This window comes from Capricornis sumatraensis, chromosome 2, assembly GCF_032405125.1.
Source record: "Capricornis sumatraensis isolate serow.1 chromosome 2, serow.2, whole genome shotgun sequence".
NCBI lineage: Eukaryota > Metazoa > Chordata > Mammalia > Artiodactyla > Bovidae > Capricornis > Capricornis sumatraensis.
This window is the reverse complement of record NC_091070.1, coordinates 78,304,631-78,326,208: the sequence shown is the minus strand read 5'-3', so window position 1 is coordinate 78,326,208 and position 21,578 is coordinate 78,304,631. Positions and strand designations below refer to the sequence as shown.

At 42.2% G+C, this 21,578-nt stretch overlaps 2 protein-coding genes and 1 pseudogene across 2 annotated transcripts in view; all 3 read right to left on the bottom strand.

Moving 5' to 3' along the window:
* LOC138073034 (T cell receptor alpha chain MC.7.G5-like) overlaps positions 1-21,578 on the bottom strand; it is a 570,790-nt gene that overhangs the window by 370,855 nt on the left and 178,357 nt on the right. The window lies entirely within an intron of this gene.
* LOC138073033 (T cell receptor alpha chain MC.7.G5-like) overlaps positions 1-21,578 on the bottom strand; it is a 418,018-nt gene that overhangs the window by 281,953 nt on the left and 114,487 nt on the right. The window lies entirely within an intron of this gene.
* Positions 15,491-17,330, bottom strand: LOC138073622 (C-terminal-binding protein 2 pseudogene; annotated as a pseudogene).

Here is a 21,578-nt window from a genome sequence, read left to right as displayed (position 1 = left end):
GCTGAGTTCTGTTTGCTAAAATTTTGTTGAGGATTTTTGCATCTGTGTCATCAGTGCTATTGGCCTGTAGTTTTCTTTTTGTGTGTTGTCTTTGTCTGGTTATGGTATTAGGGTGATGGTGGCCTCGTAGAATGAGTTTGGAAGTGTTCCTTCCTCTGCAACTTTTTGAAAGAGATTTAGAAGGATAGGCATTAACTCTTCTCTAAATGTTTGATAGAATTCTCCTGTGAAGCCATCTGGTCCTGGGCTTTTGCTTTTTGGGAGATTTTTGATCACAGCTTCAATTTCAGTAATTGTAATGGAGTTGTTCTTAATTTCTATTTCTTCCTGGTTCAGTCTTGGAAGATTGAACTTTCCTAATAATCTGTCCATTTCTTCCAGGTTATCCATTTTATTGCCATATAGTTGTTCATAATGGTCTCTTATATTATTTTGTATTTCTGCATTGTGTGTTGTTACCTCTCCTTTTTCATTTCTAATTTTGCTGATTTGATTCTTTTCTCTTTTTTTCTTGATGAGTCTGGCTAAAGGCTTGTCAATTTTGTTTATCTTCTCAAAAAAACAGCTTTTAGTTTTATTAATCTTTACTATTGTTTCTTTCATTTCTTTTTCATTTATTTCTGCTCAGATCTTTATGATTTCTTTCCTTCTACTAATTTTGGTGTTTTTTCCTTCTTCTTTTTCCAGTTGTTTTAAGTGTAAAGTTAGGTTGTCTATTCAATGTTTTTCTTGTTTCTTGAGTAGGATTGTATTGCTATAAACTTCCCTCTTAGGACTGCTTTTGCTGAATCCCATAGGTTTTGAGTTGTCATTTTTCATTGCCATTTGTTTCTGGAAATTTTTTTATTTTCCTTTTGATTTCTTCAGTAACCTGTTGGTTATTTAGAAACGTGTTGTTTAATCTCCATGTGTTTGTGTTTCTTATAGTTTTTTCTTGTAACTGATATCTAGTCTCATAGCATTGTGGTCGTAGAAGATGCTTGATACAGTTTCAATTTTCTTAAATTTACTGAGGTTTGATTTATGGTCTACCCTGGAGAATGTTCCATGTGCACTTGAGAAGAAGGTGTATTCTTCTGCATTTGGATGGAATGTCCTGAAGATATCAATGAGATCCATCTCATCTAATGTATCATTTAAGATTTGTGTTTCCTTATTAATTTTCGGTTTTGATGATTTGTCCATTGGTGTGAGTGGTGTGTTAAAGTCGCCTACTATTATTGTGTTACTGTCAATTTCTCCATTTGTTAGTGTTAGTCTTATATACTGAGGTACTCCTATGTTGGATGCATAGGTATTTACAATTGTTATGTCTTCCTCTTGGATTGTTCCCTTGATCATTATGTAGTGTCCTTCCTTATTTCTTGTAATCTTCTTTATTTTGAGATCTACTTTGTCTGATATGAGGATTGCTACTCCAGCTTTCTTTTGCTTCCCATTTGCATGAATGGGAAGTCTATATGTGTCTTTTGTTCTGAAGTGGGTTTCTTGTAGATAGCATATGTATGGGTCTTGTTTTTATATCCATTCAGCCAGTCTGTGTCTTGGTCGGAGCATTTATTCCATTCACATTTAAAGTAATTATTGATATATATGTTCTTATTGCCATTTTCTTAACTTCTTGGGGTTGATTTTGTAGATCTTTTATCTTCTCTTGTATTTCTTGACTATATAAGTCCATTTATTTTTTTTTTTCTTTTTAAAATTTTTTTCTTTTTACTTTGTTTTACTTTACAATACTGTATTGATTTTGCCATACTTGACATGAATCTGCCACGGGTGTATACAAGCTCCCAATCCTGAATCCCCCTCCCACCTCCCACCCCATATCATCTCTCTGGATCATCCCCATGCACCAGCCCCAAGCATCCTGTATCCTGTATCGAACATAGACTGGCACTTCGTTTCTTACATGATAGAATACATGTTTCAATGCCATTCTCCCAAATCATCCCACCCTCTCCCTCTCCCTCAGAGTCCAAAAGTCCGTTCTATACATCTGTGTCTCTTTTGCTGTCTCTCATCCAGGGTCATCATTACCATGTTTCTAAATTCCATATATATGTGTCAGTATACTGTATTGGTGTTTCTCTTTCTGGCTTACTTCACTCTGTATAATCGACTCCAGTTTCAACCATCTCATCAGAACTGATTCAAATGTATTCTTTTTAATGGCTGAGTAATACTCCATTGTGTATATGTACCACAGCTTTCTTATCCATTCATCTGCTGATGGACATCTAGGTTGTTTCCATGTCCTGGCTATTATAAACAGTGCTGCAATGAACATTGGGGAACATGTGTCTCTTTCAATTCTGGTTTCCTTGGTGTGTATGCCCAGCAGTGGGATTGCTGGGTCATAAGGCAGCTCTATTTCCAGTTTTTTAAGGAATCGCCACACTGTTTTCCATAGTGGCTGTACTAGTTTGCATTCCCACCAACAGTGTAGGAGGGTTCCCTTTTCTCCACATCCTCTCCAGCATTTATTGCTTGTAGACTTTTGGATCGCAGCCATTCTGACTGGTGTGAAGTGGTACCTCATTGTGGTTTTGATTTGCATTTCTCTGATAATGAGTGATGTTGAGCATCTTTTCATGTGTTTGTTAGCCATCCGTATGTCTTCTTTGGAGAAATGCCTATTTAGTTCTTTGGCCCATTTTTTGATTGGGTCGTTTATTTTTTATGGAATTGAGCTGCATAAGTTGCTTGTATATTTTTGAGATTAGTTGTTTGTCAGTTGCTTCATTTGCTATTGTCTTCTCCCATTCAGAAGGCTGTCTTTTCACCTTACTTATAGTTTCCTTTGTTGTGCAGAAGCTTTTAATTTTAATTAGATCCCATTTGTTTATTTTTGCTTTTATTTCCAGAATTATGGGAGGTGGATCATAGAGGATCCTGCTGTGATGTATGTCAGAGAATGTTTTGCCTATGTTCTCCTCTAGGAGTTTTATAGTTTCTGGTCTTACATTTAGATCGTTAATCCATTTTGAGTTTATTTTTTGTGTGTGGTGTTAGAAAGTGATCTAGTTTCATTCTTTTACAAGTGGTTGACCAGTTTTCTCAGCACCACTTGTTAAAGAGATTGTCTTTAATCCATTGTATATTCTTGCCTCCTTTGTCAAAGATAAGGTGTCCATAGGTGTGTGGATTTATCTCTGGGCTTTCTATTTTGTTCCATTGATCTCTATTTCTGTCTTTGTGCCAGTACCATACCATCTTAATGACTGTGGCTTTGTAGTAGAGCCTGAAGTCAGGCAAGTTGATTCCTCCAGTTCCATTCTTTTTTCTCAAGATTGCTTTGGCTATTCGAGGTTTTTTGTATTTCCATACAAATCTTGAAATTATTTGTTCTAGCTCTGTGAAAAATATGGCTGGTAGCTTGATAGGGATTGTATTGAATTTGTAAATTGTTTTGGATAGTACACTCATTTTCACTATACTGATTCTTCCAATCCATGAACATGGTATATTTCTCCATCTATTGGTGTCCTCTTTGATTTCTTTCATCAGTGTTTTATAGTTTTCTATATATAGGTCTTTAGTTTCTTTAGGTAGATATGTTCCTAAGTATTCCATTCTTTTCGTTGCAATGGTGAATGGAATTGTTTCCTTAATTTCTTTTTCTACTTTCTCATTATTAGTGTATAGGAATGCAAGGGATTTCTGTGTGTTGATTTTATATCCTGCAAATTTACTATATTCATTGATTAGCTCTAGTAAATTTCTGGTGGAGTCTTTAGGATTTTCTATGTAGAGGATCATGTTATCTGCAAACAGTAAGAGTGTTACTTCTTCTTTTCCAATTTGGATTCCGTTTATTTGTTTTTCTGCTCTGATTGCTGTGGCCAAAACTTCCAGAACTATGTTGAATTGTAGTGGTGAAAGTGGGCACCCTTGTCTTGTTCCTGACTTTAGGGGAAATGCTTTCAATTTTTCACCATTGAGGATAATGTTTGCTGTGGGTTTGTCATATATAGCTTTTATTATGTTGAGGTATGTTCCTTCTATTCCTGCTTTCTGGAGAGTTTTAATCATAAATGGATGTTGAATTTTGTCAAAGGCCTTCTCTGCATCTATTGAGATAATCATATGGCTTTTGTTTTTCAATTTATTAATGTGGTGAATTACACTGATTAATTTGCAGATATTTAAGAATCCTTGCATCCCTGAGATAAAGTCCACTTGGTCATGGTGTATGATCTTTTTAATGTGTTGTTGGATTCTGATTGCTAGAATTTTGTTGAGGATTTTTGCATCTATGTTCATCAGTGAGATTGGCCTATAGTTTTCTTTTTTTGTGGCCTCTTTGTCAGGTTTTGGTATTAGGGTGATGGTGGCCTCATAGGATGAGTTTGGAAGTTTACCTTCCTCTGCAATTTTCTGGAAGAGTTTGAGTAGGATAGGTGTTAGCTCTTCTCGAAATTTTTGGTAGAATTCAGCTGTGAAGCCGTCTGGACCTGGGCTTTTCTTTGCTGGAAGATTTCTGATTACAGTTTCAATTTCCGTGCTTGTGATGGGTCTGTTAAGATTTTCTATTTCTTCCTGGCTCAGTTTTGGAAAGTTGTACTTTTCTAAGAATTTGTCCATTTCTTGCACGTTGTCCATTTTATTGGCATATAATTGCTGATAGTAGTCTCTTATGATCCTTTGTATTTCTGTGTTGTCTGTTGTGATCTCTCCATTTTCATTTCTAATTTTATTGATTTGATTTTTCTCTCTTTGTTTCTTGATGAGTCTAACTAATGGTTTGTCAATTTTATTTATCCTTCCAAAGAACCAGCTTTTGGCTTTGTTGATTTGTTCTATGGTCTCTTTTGTTTGTTTTGCATTTATTTCTGCCCTAATTTTTAAGATTTCTTTCCTTCTACGAACTCTGGGATTCTCCATTTCTTCCTTTTCTAGTTGCTTTAGGTGTAGAGTTAGGTTATTTATTTGACTTTTTCTTGTTTCTTGAGGTATGCCTGTATTGCTATGAACTTTCCTCTTAGCACTGCTTTTATAGTGTCCCACAGGTTTTGGGTTGTTGTGTTTTCATTTTCATTCGTTTCTATGCATAATTTGATTTCTTTTCTGATTTCTTCTGTGATTTGTTGGTTATTCAGGAGCGTGTTGTTCAGCCTCCATATGTTGGAATTTTTAATAGTTTTTTCTCCTGTAATAGAGATCTAATCTTAATGTATTATGGTCAGAAAAGATGCTTGGAATGATTTCGATTTTTTTGAATTTATCAAGGTTAGATTTATGGCCCAGGATGTGATCTATCCTGGAAAAGGTTCCGTGAGCACTTGAGAAAAAGGTGAAATTCATTGTTTTGGGGTGAAATGTCCTATAGATATCAATTAAGTCTAACTGGTCTATTGTATCATTTAAAGTTTGTGTTTCTTTGTTAATTTTCTGTTCAGTTGACCTGTCCATAGGTGTGACTGGGGTATTAAAGTCTCCCACTATGATTGTGTTATTGTTAATTTCCCCTTTCATGCTTGTTAGCATGTGTCTTACATATTGCGGTGCTCCTATATTGGGTGCATATATATTTATAATTGTTATATCTTCTTCTCGGATTGATCCTTTGATCATTATGTAGTGGCCTTCTTTGTCTCTTTCCAGCCTTTGTTTTAAAGTCTATTTTTCAGATATGAGTATTGCCACTCCTGCTTTCTTTTGGTCTCTGTGTGGAATATCTTTTTCCAGCCCTTCACTTTCAGTCTGTATGTGTCCCTTGTTTTGAGGTGGGTCTCTTGTAAGCAGCATATAGAGGGGTCTTGTTTTTTTATCCACTTGGCCAGTCTTTGCCTTTTGGTTGGGGCACTCAACCCATTTATGTTTAAGGTAATTATTGATAAGTATGATCCTGTTACCATTTACTTTATTTTTGGGGGTTTGGGTTTATGTGCCCTTTTTGTGTTTCCTGTCTAGAAAATATCCTTTAGAATTTGTTGGAGAGCTGGTTTGGTGGTGCTGAATTCTCTCAGCTTTTGCTTGTCTGTAAAGCTTTTGATTTCTCCTTCATATTTGAATGAGATCCTTGCTGGGTACAGTAATCTGGGCTATAGGTTATTTTCTTTCATCACTTTAAGGATGTCTTGCCATTCCCTCTTGGCCTGAAGAGTTTCTATTGACAGATCAGCTGTTATCCTTATGGGAATCCCCTTGTGTGTTGGTGGACACAATAGATTCACTATTCAGTCACGCTGTGGGGAGGGAGGGATGCTGCAAACAAATATTACTGGCATGTGTTTGCAGTGTCTCATCCACTCGGCTTGTTCCTGCTTGCAGTGCACACTGCTCAGGCTCTATGTAGCTATGCTGGGGAGCTGTCTGAGGCCGGCCCTAGGCTTCATGCACCTCCCCGGTCTAAGCCGCTCAGGCTCGGTGCTCAGGAAGCCCTCAGAGGCGCTAATTTGGCTGGGCCTGTGTTTTGTGCCCTTCCCAGGTCCGAGTAGCTCAGGAGTTTGGCGAGCGCAATCGCTGCGACTATGGCCTTTCCCTGTTGCTCAGTTTTCTGGGTGTACCACTGGCGTTCTTTCTCAGGTGGATGATGACTGTCCAGAACCCCCAGACAGGGCTGTGATTGCCCCCTTCCAGCCCTTTGGCTCTGGCTGCCTGTCACCGGAGGGGGATGGTCTGCACCCGGCTATTTCCGATCCGTCCTTTGTTCTGTGCGCGGTCCTGGCGGTGTCTTATGTTCGAGCTTTTTGCGTGGTAGCTATCCCACAGTCTGGTTTTTCTAGCCCAAGTTAGTTCGCTCTGTTCATGCGTGGGGCATTCCGGCCCGATTCTCAAAAAACCACTGCAGCCCGCGCCTCCCGCAGCCCGATTCTTAAAAAGCACTGCCGGCTGCGCCTCCTGCCCAGCCCCGACTTGCTAGTGGTGGATGCAGGCATCTGTGCTGCTTTTCCACTGGGGGAGTTACTGTTGGGCTTGTAATCTGTTGGTTTTAATTATTTATTTATTTTTCCTTCCTGTTATGTTGCCCTCTGTGCTTCCAAAGCTCGCCACAGACTCGGCTGCGAGAATGTTTCCTGGTGTTTGGAAACCTCTCTTTTTAAGAGTCTCTTCCCGGGGTGGGATTCCCCTCCTGGGACGGAGTTCCCTTCCTACCTCCTTTGTCTCTTTTTTCATCTTTTATATTTTTTCCTACCTGTTTTTGAAGCCAATGATCTGCTTTTCTGGGTGCCTGATGTCCTCTGCCAGCATTCAGAAGTTGTTTTGTGGAATTTACTCAGCATTGAAATGTTCTTTTGATGAATTTCTGAGGGAGAAAGTGGTCTCCCCGTCCTATTCCTCCACCATGTTAGGACCTCCCCCCTCTATAAGTCCATTTAAAGTTTGTTGTAAAGCTGGTTTGGTGGTACTGAATTCTCTTAACTTTTACTTGTCTGAAAAGCCTTTTATTTCTTCATCAATTTTGAATGAGATTCTTTCTGAGTACAGTAATCTTGGTTGTAGGTTTTTCCCTTTCAGTACTTTAAATATCCTGCCATTTCCTTCTGGCTGGCAGAGTTTCTGCTGAAAGATCAGCTGTTAAGTGTATGGGGTTTCCCTTGTATGTTACTTGTTGCTTCTCCCTTGCTGCTTTTAATATTCTTTCTTTGTGTTTGGTCTTTGTTAGTTTGATTAGTATGTGTCTTGGTGTATTTCTCCTTGGGTTTATCCTGTATGGGGCTCTTTGTGCCTCTCAGACTTGATTGACTATTTGATTTTCAATGTTGGGGAAATTTTCAACTATAATCTCTTCAAAAAATTTCTCATACCCTTTCTTTTTCTCTTCTTCTGGGACCCCTCTAATTCAAATGTTGGTGCACTTGATATTGTCCCAGAGGTCTCTGAGACCATCCTCAGTTCTTTTCATTCTTTTTATTTCAGTCTGCTCTTCAGAAGTTATTCCCACATCTTCCAGCTCACTGATTCATTCTTCTGCTTCAGATATTCTGCTATTGATTCCTTCTAGAATCTTTTGAACTTCAGTAATTGTGTTGTCTATCTCTGTATGTTTATTCTTTAATCCTTCTAGGTCTTTGTTAATCGATTCTTGCATTTTCTCCATTTTGTTTTCAAGGTTTTTGATCATCCTAATTAGCATTATTCTGAATTATTTTTAAGGTAGTTTGCCTATTTCTTCTCATTTATTTGGACTTCTGTGTTTCTAGTTTGTTCCTTGATTTATGTAGTATTTCTCTGCATTTTCATTATTATTATTATTTTTAACTTATTATTCTTGAGTTTTCCTTTTCCTAGGCTTCAACGTTGAATTCTTCCTCCCTTTTGGTTTCTGCTCTCCTAAGGTTGATCCTCCTAGGATTCCCTGGTGGCTCAGAGGTTAAAGCATCTGCCTGCAATGCGGGAGACCTGGGTTTGAGCCCTGGATCGGGAAGATCCCCTGGAGAAGGAAATGGCAACCTACTCCAGTATTCTTGCCTGGAGAATCCCATGGACGGAGGAGCCTGGTGGGCGACAGTCCACGGGGTCGCAAAGAGTCGGACACAACAGAGCAACTTCACTTTCACCTTTTCAAGGTTGATCCAGTGGTTTCTGTCAGCTTCAGCTCAGTTCAGTCAGTTCAGTCGCTCAGTCGTGTCTGACTCTTTGCGACCCCATGAATCGCAGCACGCCAGGCCTCCCTGTCCATCACCAACTCCCGAAGTTCACTCAGACTCACATCCATCGAGTTGAAGAAGCTAAGCCACCCCATTTTGTAAAAAAAAAGACTCCATTTTAGAGTTCTGAGGAAAGAGTCTTTGGAAATCCCTTGACCTCACCGCACCACCTGCGAGCCAATCAGATCCCAGATCAGGATCTCCTGACTTTACATTCAGGACTTATGACCTGCCAGGGAAATTCGAATTAAGCCCAGGAAATGGGAATCAATCAGAACCCGTGGCCAGCCCGGGAAATGAAAACCAATCAGAACCCAACACCTGACCCTTCCACAGAAGGTAACCATCTTCCAACCCGGAAACTCCCCTTTTTTGAATTTTTTGCGTGAGAATACCCTATATAAGCAATGTAACCCAGAGTTCGGGGCTCCTTTCCTTAGCTGCTGTGTTGGTTACTGTGGGAGCCCCAGCTCGAGCTTGGTAATAAAAACTCTCTGGTTTTTGCATCGGATACCGGTTCCCTGGTGGTCATTGGGAGATTTCGCGACTTGGGCATAACAGAGTCAGTGATGCCATCCAGCCATCTCATCCTCTGTCGTCCCCTTCTTCTCCTGCCCCCAATCCCTCCCAGCATCAAAGTCTTTTCCAATGAGTCAACTCTTCATATGAGGTGGCTAAAGTACTGGAGTTTCAGCTTTAGCATCATTCCTTCCAAAGAAATCCCAGGGTTGATCTCCTCCAGAATGGACTGGTTGGATCTCCTTGCAGTCCAAGGGACTCTCAAGAGTCTTCTCCAACACCACAGTTCAAAAGCACCAATTCTTCGGAGCTCAGCTTTCTTCACAGTCCAACTCTCACATCCATACATGACCACTGGAAAAACCATAGCCTTGACTAAGCGGACCTTAGTTGGCAAAGTAATGTCTCTGCTTTTGAATATACTGTCTAGGTTGGTCATAACTTTTCTTCCAAGGAGTAAGCGTCTTTTAATTTCATGGCTGCAATCACCATCTGCAGGGATTTTGGAGCCCCCCAAAATAAAGTCTGACACTGTTTCCATTGTTTCTCCATCTATTTCCCATGCAGTGATGGGACCGGTTGCCATGATCTTCGTTTTCTGAATGTTGAGCTTTAAGCCAATTTTTTCACTCTCCTCTTTTACTTTCATCAAGAGGCTTTTTAGTTCCTCTTCACTTTCTGCCATAAGGGTGGAGTCATCTGCATATCTGAGGTTATTGATAATTCTCCCAGCAATATTGATTCCAGCTTGTGTTTCTTCCAGTCCAGCATTTCTCATGATGTACTCTGCATAGAAGTTAAATAAGCAGGGTGACAATATACAGCCTTGACATACTCCTTTTCCTGTTTGGAACCAGTCTGTTGTTCCATGTCCAGTTCTAACTGTTGCTTCCTGACCTGCATATAGATTTCTCAAGAGGCAGGTCAGGTGGTCTGGTATTCCCATCTCTTTCAGAATTTTCCACAGTTTATTGTGATCCACACAGTCAAAGGCTTTGGCATAGTCAATAAACCAGAAATAGATCGTTTTCTGGAACTCTCTTGCTTTTTCCATAATCCAGCGGATGTTGGCAATTTGATCTCTGGTTCCTCTGCCTTTTCTAAAACCATCTTGAACATCAGGAAGTTCACGGTTCATGTATTGCTGAAGCCTAGCTTGGAGAATTTTGAGCATTACTTTACCAGCATGTGAGATGAGTGCAATTGTGTGGTAGTTTGAACATTCTTTGGCCTTGGCTTTCTTTGGGATTGGAATGAAAACTGACCTTTTCCAGTCCTGTGGCCACTGCTGAATTTTCCAAATTTGTGGGCATATTGAGTGCAGCACTTTCACAGCATCATCTTTCAGGATTTGAAGTAGCTCTACTGGAATTTCATCACCTCCACTAGCTTTGTTCATAGTGATGCTTTCTAAGGCCCAGTTGTCTTTACATTCCCAGATGTCTGGTTCTAGATGAGTGATCACACCATAGTGATTATCTGGGTTGTGAAGATCCTGTTTGCACAGTTCTCTGTGTAGTCTTGCCACCTCTTCTTAATATCTTCTACTTCTGTTAGGTCCATACCATTTCTGTCCTTTATTGAGCCCATCTTTGCATGAAATGTTCCCTTGATATCTCTAATTTTCTTGAAGAGATCTCTAGTCTTTCCCTTTCTGTTCTTTTCCTCTATTTCTTTGCATTGATCACTGAAGAAGGCTTTCTTCTCTCTTCTTGCTATCTCTGGAACTCTGCATTCAGATGCTTATATCTTTCCTTTTCTCCTTGGCTTTTCACTTCTCTTCTTTTCACAGTATTTGTAAGGCTTCCCCAGACAGCCATTTTGCTTTTTTGCATTTCTTTTCCATGGGGATGGTCTTGATCCCTGTCTCCTGTACAATGTCACGAACCTCATTCCATAGTTCATCAGGCACTCTATCTATCATATCTAGGCCCTTAAATCTATTTCTCACTTCCACTGTATAATCATAAGGGATTTGATTTAGGTCATACCTCAATGGTCTAGCAGTTTTCCCTACTTTCTTCAATTTGAGTCTGAATTTGGCAATAAGGAGTTCATGATCTGAGTGACAGTCAGCTCCTGCTCTTGTTTTTGTTGACGTATATAGCTTCTCCTTCCTTTGCTGCAAAGAATATAATCAATCTGATTTCGGTGTTGACTATCTGGTGATGTCCATGTGTAGAGTCTTCTCTTGTGTTGTTGGAAGAGGGTGTTTGCTATGACCAGTGCATTATCTTGGCAAAAGTCTATTAGTCTTTGCCCTGCTTCATTCTGCATTCCAAGGCCAAATTTGACTGTTACTGCAGGTGTTTCTTGACTTCCTACTTTTGCATTCCAGTCCCCTATAATGAAAAAGGCATCTTTTTGGGGTGTTGGTTCTAAAAGGTCTTGTAGGTCTTCATAGAATGGTTCAAGTTCAGCTTCTTCAGCGTTACTGGTTGGGGCATAGTCTTGGATTACTGTGGTATTGAATGGTTTGCCTTGGAAACGAACAGAGGTCATTCTGTCGTTTTTGAGATTGCATCCAAGTACTGCATTTTGGACTCTTTTGTTGACCGTGATGGCTACTCCATTTCTTCTGAGGGATTCCTGCCCACAGTAGTAGATATAATGGTCATCTGAGTTAAATTCACCCATTCCAGTCCATTTTAGTTCATTGATTCCTAGAATGTCGACGTTCACGCTTGCCATCTCCTGTTTGAACACTTCCAATTTGCCTTGATTCTTAGACCTGACATTCCAGTTCCTATGCAATATTGCTCTTTAAAGCATCGGACATTGCTTCTATCACCAGTCACATCCACAGCTGGGTATTGTTTTTGCTTTGGCTCCATCCCTTCATTCTTTCTGGAGTTATTTCTCCACTGACCTCCAGTAGCATATTGGGTACCTACTGACCTGGGGAGTACCTCTTTCAGTATCCTATCATTTTGCCTTTTCATACTGTTCATGGGGTTCTCAAGGCAAGAATACTGAGGTGGTTTGCCATTCCCTTCTCCAGTGGACCACATTCTGTCCGACCTGTCCACCATGACCCGCCCGTCTTGGGTTGCCCCGCAGGCATGGCTTAGTTTCATTGAGTTAGACAAGGCTGTGGTCCTAGTGTGACTAGATTTCTGTGAGTATGGTTTCAATGTGTCTGCCCTCTGATGTCCTCTTGCAACACCTACCATTTCACTCGGGTTTCTCTTACCTTGGGCGTGGGGTATCTCTTCACGGGTGCTCCAGCACAGCTGCTGCTCCTTACCTTGCATGAAGGGTAGCTCCTCCCTCTGCCCTTCCTGACCTTCAGCGTGCGATGGCTCCTCTAGGCTCTCCTGTGCCTGGCAGCCACCACTCCTTGGAGGTCGGGTTGTTCCTCCTGGCTGCCGCCCCTGGCTTTGGGCGTGGCGTTGCTCCTCCGGTCACTGCTCTGGACTCGGGCGCTGCCCCTGGCCTCAAACACGGGGTGGCTCCTCTTGGCCATCGCCCCTGACCTCGGACATGGGGTAGCTCCTCTCGGCCATTCCCGCGCCGTCACAGCCTGGCACTCTAGGCCGCTGTCCCTGACCTCGGACGTGGGGTAGCTCTCGGCCGCCGCTGCCGCCGCCGCCTGCACTTAGTGTGCTGGCCACCGCTGATGCCACAGGATTTGTGCTGTGTTTTTGTTTGTTTTCCCTCTGATGGGCAAGGCTGAGTGAGGTGGCAATCCTGTCTGATGATGATTGGGTTTGTATTTTTGTGTTGTTTGTTGTTTAGATGAGATGTCCTGCACAGGGTGCTACTGGTGGTTGGGTGATGCCAGGTCTTGTATTCAGGCTCCACAATCCCTAAACTCCAGCTCCCAGTCACTGTGCCATCTGGGGTCTGTATGGCTGTGGCAAGGACCCTCTGATTTTCATTCGATCTAGGCTGCCACAGATCAGCTGTTTCACTCTCAGCCTTAAATGTTTCTTCTCTGACTCAGGCAATTGCCCCAGTGTGGGGATTGGACCCCTGCTTCAGTTCCCCTACCTGCTGAGAGCAGGTCCAGTCCTACAAATACTTCCTATTTTTCCCCCTAGTTCCTTCTCCTACTGAGTTTTGTGTAGGTCTATATAGTCTTTTCTGCTGATCAGATACTCCTGTCCAGTCTCAGTTGGTGTTCTGCATGTACTTCTGTGTCTGAAGGTGTATTCCTGATGTTATACATGAAAAGAGATGTACTCCATGTCCACCTACTCCTCTGCCATCTTGTTCTCCCTCCTAATTTTATTTCTTTTTTATGTCTTTACTTGAGTGGCCACATTTTCTGTAATGGAAATGCATTATTTTTGTGTTAAGATAATTCACCAAAGGTTATTGTCATTAGGAAAAAGAGATAAATAAGTTAGAATAATATCTACTGGCCTTTAGGAATGCACATGACTGTACTATGTGAAAAATAAATCATATGTATATATATATATATGTTCAGCCCTATGGACTGCAGTCCACCAGGTTTCTCTGTCCATGAGATTTTCCAGGCAAGAATACTGGAGTGGGTTGTGATTTACTACTCTGTTTCATATACATATATATATATATATGAAACACACATATATATACGCTTAGTGTGCTGGCCACCGCTGATGCTGCAGGATTTGTGCTGTGTTTTTGTTTGTTTTCCCTCTGTTGGGCAAGGCTGAGTGAGGTGGTAATCCTGTCTGATGATGATTGGGTTTGTATTTTTGTGTTGTTTGTTGTTTAGATGAGATGTCCTGCACAGGGTGCTACTGGTGGTTGGGTGATGCCAGGTCTTGTATTCAGGCTCCACAATCCCTAAACATGTATATACACACACACACACACACACACACACACACATATATATATATATATATAATATTTATATATATACATCAATATTCAGTTCAGTTGCTCAGTCGTGTCTGACTCTTTGTGAATCCCATGGACTACAGCTTGCCAGGCTTCCCTGTCCATCACCAACTCCTGGAGTTTACCCAAACTCATGTCCATTGAGTCAGTGATGCCATTTAACAATCTCACCCTCTGTTGTCCCCTTCTCCCCCTGCCTTCAGTCTTTCCCAACATCAGGGTCTTTTCAAATGAGTAAGCTCTTCGCATCAGGTGGCCAAAATATTGGAGTTTCAGCTTTGACATCAGTCCTTCCAATGAACACCCAGGACTGATTTCCTTTAGGATGGACTGGTTGGATCTCCTTGCAGTCCAAGGGACTCTCAAGTCTTCTCCAACACCACAGTTGAAAAGCATCAATTCTCCTGCATTCAGCTTTCTTTATAGTCCAACTCTCACATCCATACATGACTACTGGAAAAACCATAGCCTTGACTAGATGGACCTTTGTTAACAAAGTAATGTCTCTGCTTTTTAATATGCTGTCTAGGTTAGTCATAAATTTCCTTCCAAGGAGTAAGCGTCTTTTAATTTCATGGTTGCAATCACCGTATGCAGTGATTTTGGAGCCGTCCCCCCCCCCCCCCCAAAAAAAATAAAGTCAGCCACTGTTTCCACTGCTTCCCCATCTATTTGCCATGAAATGATGGGACCAGATGCCATGATCTTAGTCTTCTGAATACTGAGTTTTTTTTTTTTTTGAAGTTTTTATTACTTTTTATTGAAAACTGCACTGAACGCTAAATGTCCACCTTTACAATAAACAGATACAGTAACGGTAACTCACACTAAAACAAAACATATTTCTGATAGCCATTATTTTTCTGTTTGGGACAGTTTTAAAGGTTTTTTTTTTTTGTCACAAAAACAGGAATGTACCTATACAAAGGCTCAAAATAGGCCATCTTTTAAACAAAAAAGGCAATGATTCACAAAAGACTATGAATATAACATGTAACTAGTTGATACAAATCTAATAGGATTTGTTAAAATCAGTCACATCTAATAACACACCTGAAGTGTTCTTGTATAAAATATCACGTGAAGAAAAGAAGACTTTATCAATGTCTAAAAAAGCGGGTTTGTTCATAGACAATCTGACAAGTTACCATAAAAAGTGTTTCCTGAGACATAAGGAAATGCAACATTATTCTTCTTGAACCCTTTCAGTTCAAGACTTTCCACTCAATAAAATAGCTGAGGATCTGAAACTGAGAAAATATATTTGAGTACAAACAGCTTGTGAAACTTAATACTTTTTTGTTTTTTTGCATCATCAGAGGGTTTCACTGAACTCACAACCAACTTGCCCGCTCAGTATGCAGTTCAGGTGGGAGAATTCTCTGTACAGGAGCCTGTGCTGTCTTCAATCCCGTGCTCGCGGTGTCTAACACAGGCAGACCGCGTTCTCCCCATTTTGTAGTAATTGAATCTTCCTATTAGCAAAAGAGGTAACCAGCCCCGTGGACCGAAGGGACTAGAGTCATAGGGTGGGGATTTCCTCTTTAATATTTTATTTTGATGTTTGGAACTCTTGATGCAACATTCTAGAGCAAGGTGTTCAGGACCTCCTGTGCCCAAGGGACTGATAAAGGAAAAAGATCTATATTTATTCTTTGTGATTTGATGCACAGATGAAAAACTTAACACACAATAACAGAAGTTGGTCGTTAATAAATCACGTCCTAGTCTCTCTCAGCGCTTCTGCAAGCAGACGACATCTTCAGTTTTCCCACTTCTCGGCTTCTAGCTCTTTTGTAGCTGTAACACTGCAACGTCAATGATGCATATATGTCCAGAATCAGTTAAAAAGACTGTCAAATTCCTTTTCTCTTAGTTCATTTTTCACTGTCTCTTGGTCCCAGGTGTATCTGAATGATTACCTTTCATCACTCGCTGCTATTGCTCGTTGGGGTGCTCTCGATTGTCCCCGTGTTTCGTGGGCTGGTTGGGAGAGGGAGCTTGGGAGGGATGTGCCACTGTAGGGAGGTTGTGGGTCACCGGGATGCCTCCGGGGATGATTCCTTCCATGGCAGCAGGAAGTCCTCCCGGAGCCACGCCCACGATGCCTGGCGGGTATCTGTATGTGGCACCATTGAGCTCTGGATGAATTGCTTGCTGATCTATTACTGACCAGGGAGCTGTTGTGACAAAAAATTCCTTGTTCACACAGTTTCTTAAGCTCTCTGGGATGCGACCTGTGATGGCCCGGCGGATCTCAGTGGCGGCCGCCTCCCGCATCTCCAGTGAGGCTTGCTCACTGTACCAGGCTGTGTGGGGAGTACAGATGAGATTCGGTGCATCTTTCAAAGGACCCTGAGCAAAGCTGAAAGGCTCCGACTCGTGCACGTCGAGGGCCGCCCCTCGTATCCTGCCTTCTTTGAGGGCTTGGGCTAAGGCTTTCTCATCCACCAGTCCGCCGCGGGCTGCATTCACTAGGAAGGCGCCTTGCCTCATCTGCTTTATAGTGAAGTCATTGATGAGGTGGTGGTTATGTTCGTTGAGATTGCAGTGCAGGGAGACGCAGTCGCTCTGGTACAGTAAGTCCTGCAGGGTATAGACCCTCTGCACGCCCAGGGACCGCTCCGTCCCATCCTGCAAGTAGGGGTCATAAAACAGGACGCTGAATCCAAAGGCCTTGGCTCGAACGGCAACCGCCTGCCCCGTGCGACCGAAGCCAATGAGGCCCAGCGTCTCCCCGCGGATGCGCGCGGCCCCCGAGGCGACCTCCCGGATCTGCTCGACGCTCTGCACCCGCGTGCCTTCCCGCAGCGCCTGGTACAGCCAGGTGTTCCTCCGGTACAGGTTAAGAATGTGGCAGATGGTGGAGTCCGCTGTCTCCTCCACAGCCGCGGATGGGATGTTGCACACGGAGATCCCGAGTTCCCCCGCAGCTTTGATGTCGACGTTGTCGTAGCCGCTGCCTATCCGCACGATCACCCTCAGGGCCTTGAACTTCTCCAGGTCCTCCCTGGTGAGCGTGATGGTGTGATACATCATGGCGCCGACTGCCTCGTTTAAAACCTTCTCGTGGATCTCCTGGGTGGACTGTGCGTCGCAGAAGGCCACGGTGGCCAAGTCCTTCAGGATGGGCATCTCCACCGTGCAGTCTCTGCCGTCGAGCAGCGCCACCAGGGGGCGGGGGTGCAGGGGGCCGTTCATGATCTGGGGGCGGATGCCTTCGCAAATTCTGTCCAATCGCTGTCGCTTGACTTTGTGCTTATCCACAAGGGCCATTCTTTATCGAACTTTGCACCTCTCTGATTCAAAAGGCAAAGCAGTCCTCTAAGAACTTAGGGGCCCTCGCAGGAGTCTGCGGGCATTACGCCACTACGCGCCCAACATAAATTTGTCCACAAACTCTATAGTTCACACGATGGGCTGTCCGTCTTTTTTAAGAGAATCCAGCTTCATTGGTTCAAAACCATTTAAGGCGATGAAACCTCGTCCCGGGCCGCCGGCGTCCACGGCGAAGGGCGCCCACCCGGGAGGCGGCGGCGGCAGCGGCGGCGGCTCCCGCCCCTTCCACCCCACCCGGCGGCGGCGGCGGTGGCGGCGGCTGTGCGGGCCCCCCGGGTCAGCGCGGCATGGCTCCCGGCTCCGTCCCTCGCTCCTCGGGCCGCCGCCGGCTCCTCTGGGCCGCTCCCGGGCCACCTTAAAATGACACACGCACAGAGGGACACACACACAAAAACTTAATCTCTCCAGCTCCCCGCCCCTCCCCCTCCCGGCCTCCCCTCCCCTCCCCTCCCCTCCGCTCCCCCTGAATACTGAGTTTTAAGCCAACTTTTCCACTCTCCTCTTTTACTTTCATCAAGAGGCTCTTTAGTTCCTCTTCGCTTTCTGCCAGAAGGGTGGTGTCATCTGCATATCTGAGGTTATTGAGATTTCTCCCGGCATTCTTGATTTCAGCTTGTGCTTCATCCAGCCCAGCGTTTCTCATGATGCTTATTTATAAGTTAAATAAGCAGGGTGACAATATACAGCCTTTACATACTCCTTTCCCTATTTGAAACCAGTCTGTTGTTCCATGTCCAGTTCTAACTGTACAAACCAAGAAAGCAATAAGCATATAAACCAAACAACTGCTATATATATATGACTATATGTTGTATATATTTACATAAGTGGGGAGAATGGTGGGAAAGATCTCACCAGGTATTAAATTTGCTTGCCTCCCAGGGATGAGAAACGGGTGAATGAGGATTAACTATGTATTTTTTATTGCTTCATTTATTATAATAAGCAGCAGTGCTTTAAACTTAACTAAAAGTTTAAAGAAAATAGAAAAATAATTAGATTAAAATAAAATGCCAGATTTTTTTTTTCTTTAATTTGTTAAGATTTAAAGGTGAGAATCAATTGCAGGACTGTGAGTTGAAAACCTTCAGTGAATGCAGTTTGCGATGGTTTTTCCTGTAATACAATTATCTGTTTCCTTTCCATTCTTCAGTCATGCTTTTCCGTTTAGGGTCTGTGGGCCCTCCCCAGCTCCTGCAGCAGGTGAGTCTGGCGTACAAGCTCTGAGGTTTTGGTCTTACAGTTTTTATTTTTCCTCTTACTGTGAGCATCCTGAGTGCACAGACATACTCCTTCTAATCTCCTGGCCTCACAGCTCAGATGGTGAAAATGAGAGTGTTGGCTGCTTTCTGCAAGTTCTCAGAAAATTGTCTGTTCCTAGAAGCTGCTGAACTTCAAACAATCACTTGAAAAATATCAGTATCTCCCCACTGGGACGCCACCTAAACCAACAAAGAAAATAATTGGATTATGTGTAAAGTATTTGCAGTTCAGAGCAAAGACCCCCCCTTCTGTAAAGATGCTAGGTTAGGATAGAATGATTTTTTGAGTGCTGCTGAAACTGGCAGAAAAAGTAACAACAGAACAGGCCAGGCTGGATCTATGACTCACAGTGCAATAGTTCTGAACAACCTGTTTAGAACATCTACAAGCCCCAGTGTCTGAAGACGACTGCATAAGAAATCACAGCCTGATGTCTATTACTCTTTTCCTCTCCTTCACTGCAAGCATCTTTCAGAAAAGCTTCCACCTCCAGGTGACTCATTCCCTGCTGAGGAAGATGGAATTACAACTGCCCATGGCAGTCTTGGGCAGCACATGTGGGCAGTCTTCTGATCTTCCCGAGTAAAATCTGGTGTGTTCTGACAAGCCCAAGGTTCCACTCTGCTCTGTGTGCATGGCCAGCCTCATGCAGAGCACTGGAGTTGTGTGCAATGCTGCAGCCACAGGTGGAAACGTGACAACCAGTACAATATGGCGACACTCCATCATGTCACTACTCTCCACAGTTATCTCAGTTTAATCCTTTTTATGTTTCCTATTAGATATCAACATTAGGCTTGATTCCCTGTTTTTGAGCATTTTGAAGAGAGATCATTTTCTTTGATTGGAGAGAAAGGAATGAAGGAAAAAATTGGCAGCATCAACCAGAATTGCATTATAGGAAAGTTTACAAATATGGAAGAGAGGGATTTTGCTATCCTGCCCAAGAACCATAAGAATCATGCCAAAGGAGCAGCAATTTATATAAGCCATATATTCAGATTCAGTTCATTTCAGTTCAGTCACTCAGTCGTGTCTGACTCTTTGCGACCCCATGAACCACAGCATGTCAGGCCTCCCTGTCCATCACCAACTCCTGGAGTTTACTCAAGCTTATGTCCATTGAACCAGTGATGCCATCCAAGCATTTCATCCTCTGTCGTTCCCTTCTCCTCCCTCCCTCAATCTTTCCCAGCATCAGGGTCTTTTCAAATGAGTCAGCTCTTCACATAAGATTGCCAAAGTATTGAAGTTTCAGCTTCAGCATCAGTCCTACCAATGAATATTCAGGACTGATTTCCTTTAGGATGGGCTAGTTGGATCTCCTTGCATTCCAGGGGACTCTCAAGAGCTTCTCCAATGCCACAGTTCAAAAGCATCAATTCTTCAGCTCTCAGCTTTCTTCATAGTCCAACTCTCACATCCATACATGACTCCTGGAAAAACCATAGCTTTGACTAGATGGACCTTTGTTGGTTCTGGAGAAAGGGGTTTCTGTGAAGAAAGTCTTCTTCCTGGTCACTGAGCATGGTGACAATGAGAAACAAGAAAAACCTAGCCTAGATTCAGAAGTATCTTCTAAATAAAGTCGGAAGATTTAATTTGCGTTCCATTCTGCCACTTACTAGTCATGTGATGTTGGTCAGTTAATCTTCTAAGCCTTGGTTCACTACCTCATAGAGAAATAATATTATTACTATTACTGGCATTATTAAATAAGCTGTAGACAATTGATACAATGAATTACTTTGCATGAATTAAAAGGGAATGAAATGATCTCTATCTGTCAACATGGCTAGTTTTCAAATCCATTTTGTGAATAAAATAAAGGGAAGTTGTTGAGTAAAACATGTCTGTTAACATATATGTAAAAATGCCACAAAATAACAGTACATATTTTCCATAAGTACATGTATACATATATGTCCATATTAATTATGATAAAGGGCCTTAACATATATTACCATATAAACCCAAAGCAGCAATTTACCTCTAGGAAAAGAGACCAGATGAAGATGTGTGCAGAAAGGACTTATGCCTTATCTGTAATGTTCCAATAATGTTCCAACTTTTTAAAAATGAGAGGGTATTTATCTCTTAAAGTCAATTCAATATATAACTTTTTAAATTGGAGTATAGTTGATTTATAATGTGTTAATTTCTGATGTGGCAAAGTGATGTGATTCAGTTATACACATATATATATACACATTCCTTTTTGTATTCCTTCCTATCATGGTTTACCACAGGATATGAACATAGTTCCCTGTGCTATACAGTAAGACCTTTTTGTTTATCCGTCTGCTAATCCTAATCCATCTCTCCCCAACCCCGCTTGGCAACCACACGTCTATTTTCTAGGTCTGTGGGTCTGTTTCTGTTTCACAGATAAATTCATTTGTGTCCTATTTTAGATTCCACAATTTTTAACTATTTTAAAACAATCACAAGAAAAAGTTAATTTTGAAGATTACAGCTTTAACTTATCTTCTTTCTTTGAAACCAGAAGTGGTTTCCCATGAGAGGTCAATGGAGATTTCAGAATGCTTGGTACAATCAGTTCAATCTTCCACTGACTGGTCTACTATAGAGCAAAGAGCTGAAGGTTGCTTTTTCTTACTTTGCCATGTAAAAGATGAGTTGGAGACATACACAGGGCATTCCAGGGGGGCTCTGTTTGTGGGTCTGGGACAACTAAAGAAGAGGATTTAGGGGGCAGTGAACCATAAAGCTGGTGCCTCCAGTTAAAGAGAAGAGGAAGAGCCAGGGATGCTGAGCTGGAATTGAGAAGAGTCCTCAGTTGTTTAACACTAGCTACAAAGTTTAGAGCTAAGACTTTTTAAAAATTTTGTTTATGTAGAAATAAGTTCTCTTATTATGACTGGTACAGTTATTCAGCCACAGTGAGGCTGGTGCAGGCTTCACTGTGAACTGCAGGAATCCCAGGTTTCTAGCCTGGAAGCTGCTTGTGGTAACACAAGGCTAACAAGGCTGCTCGTGCTAACACAGTTTATAATGAATAAG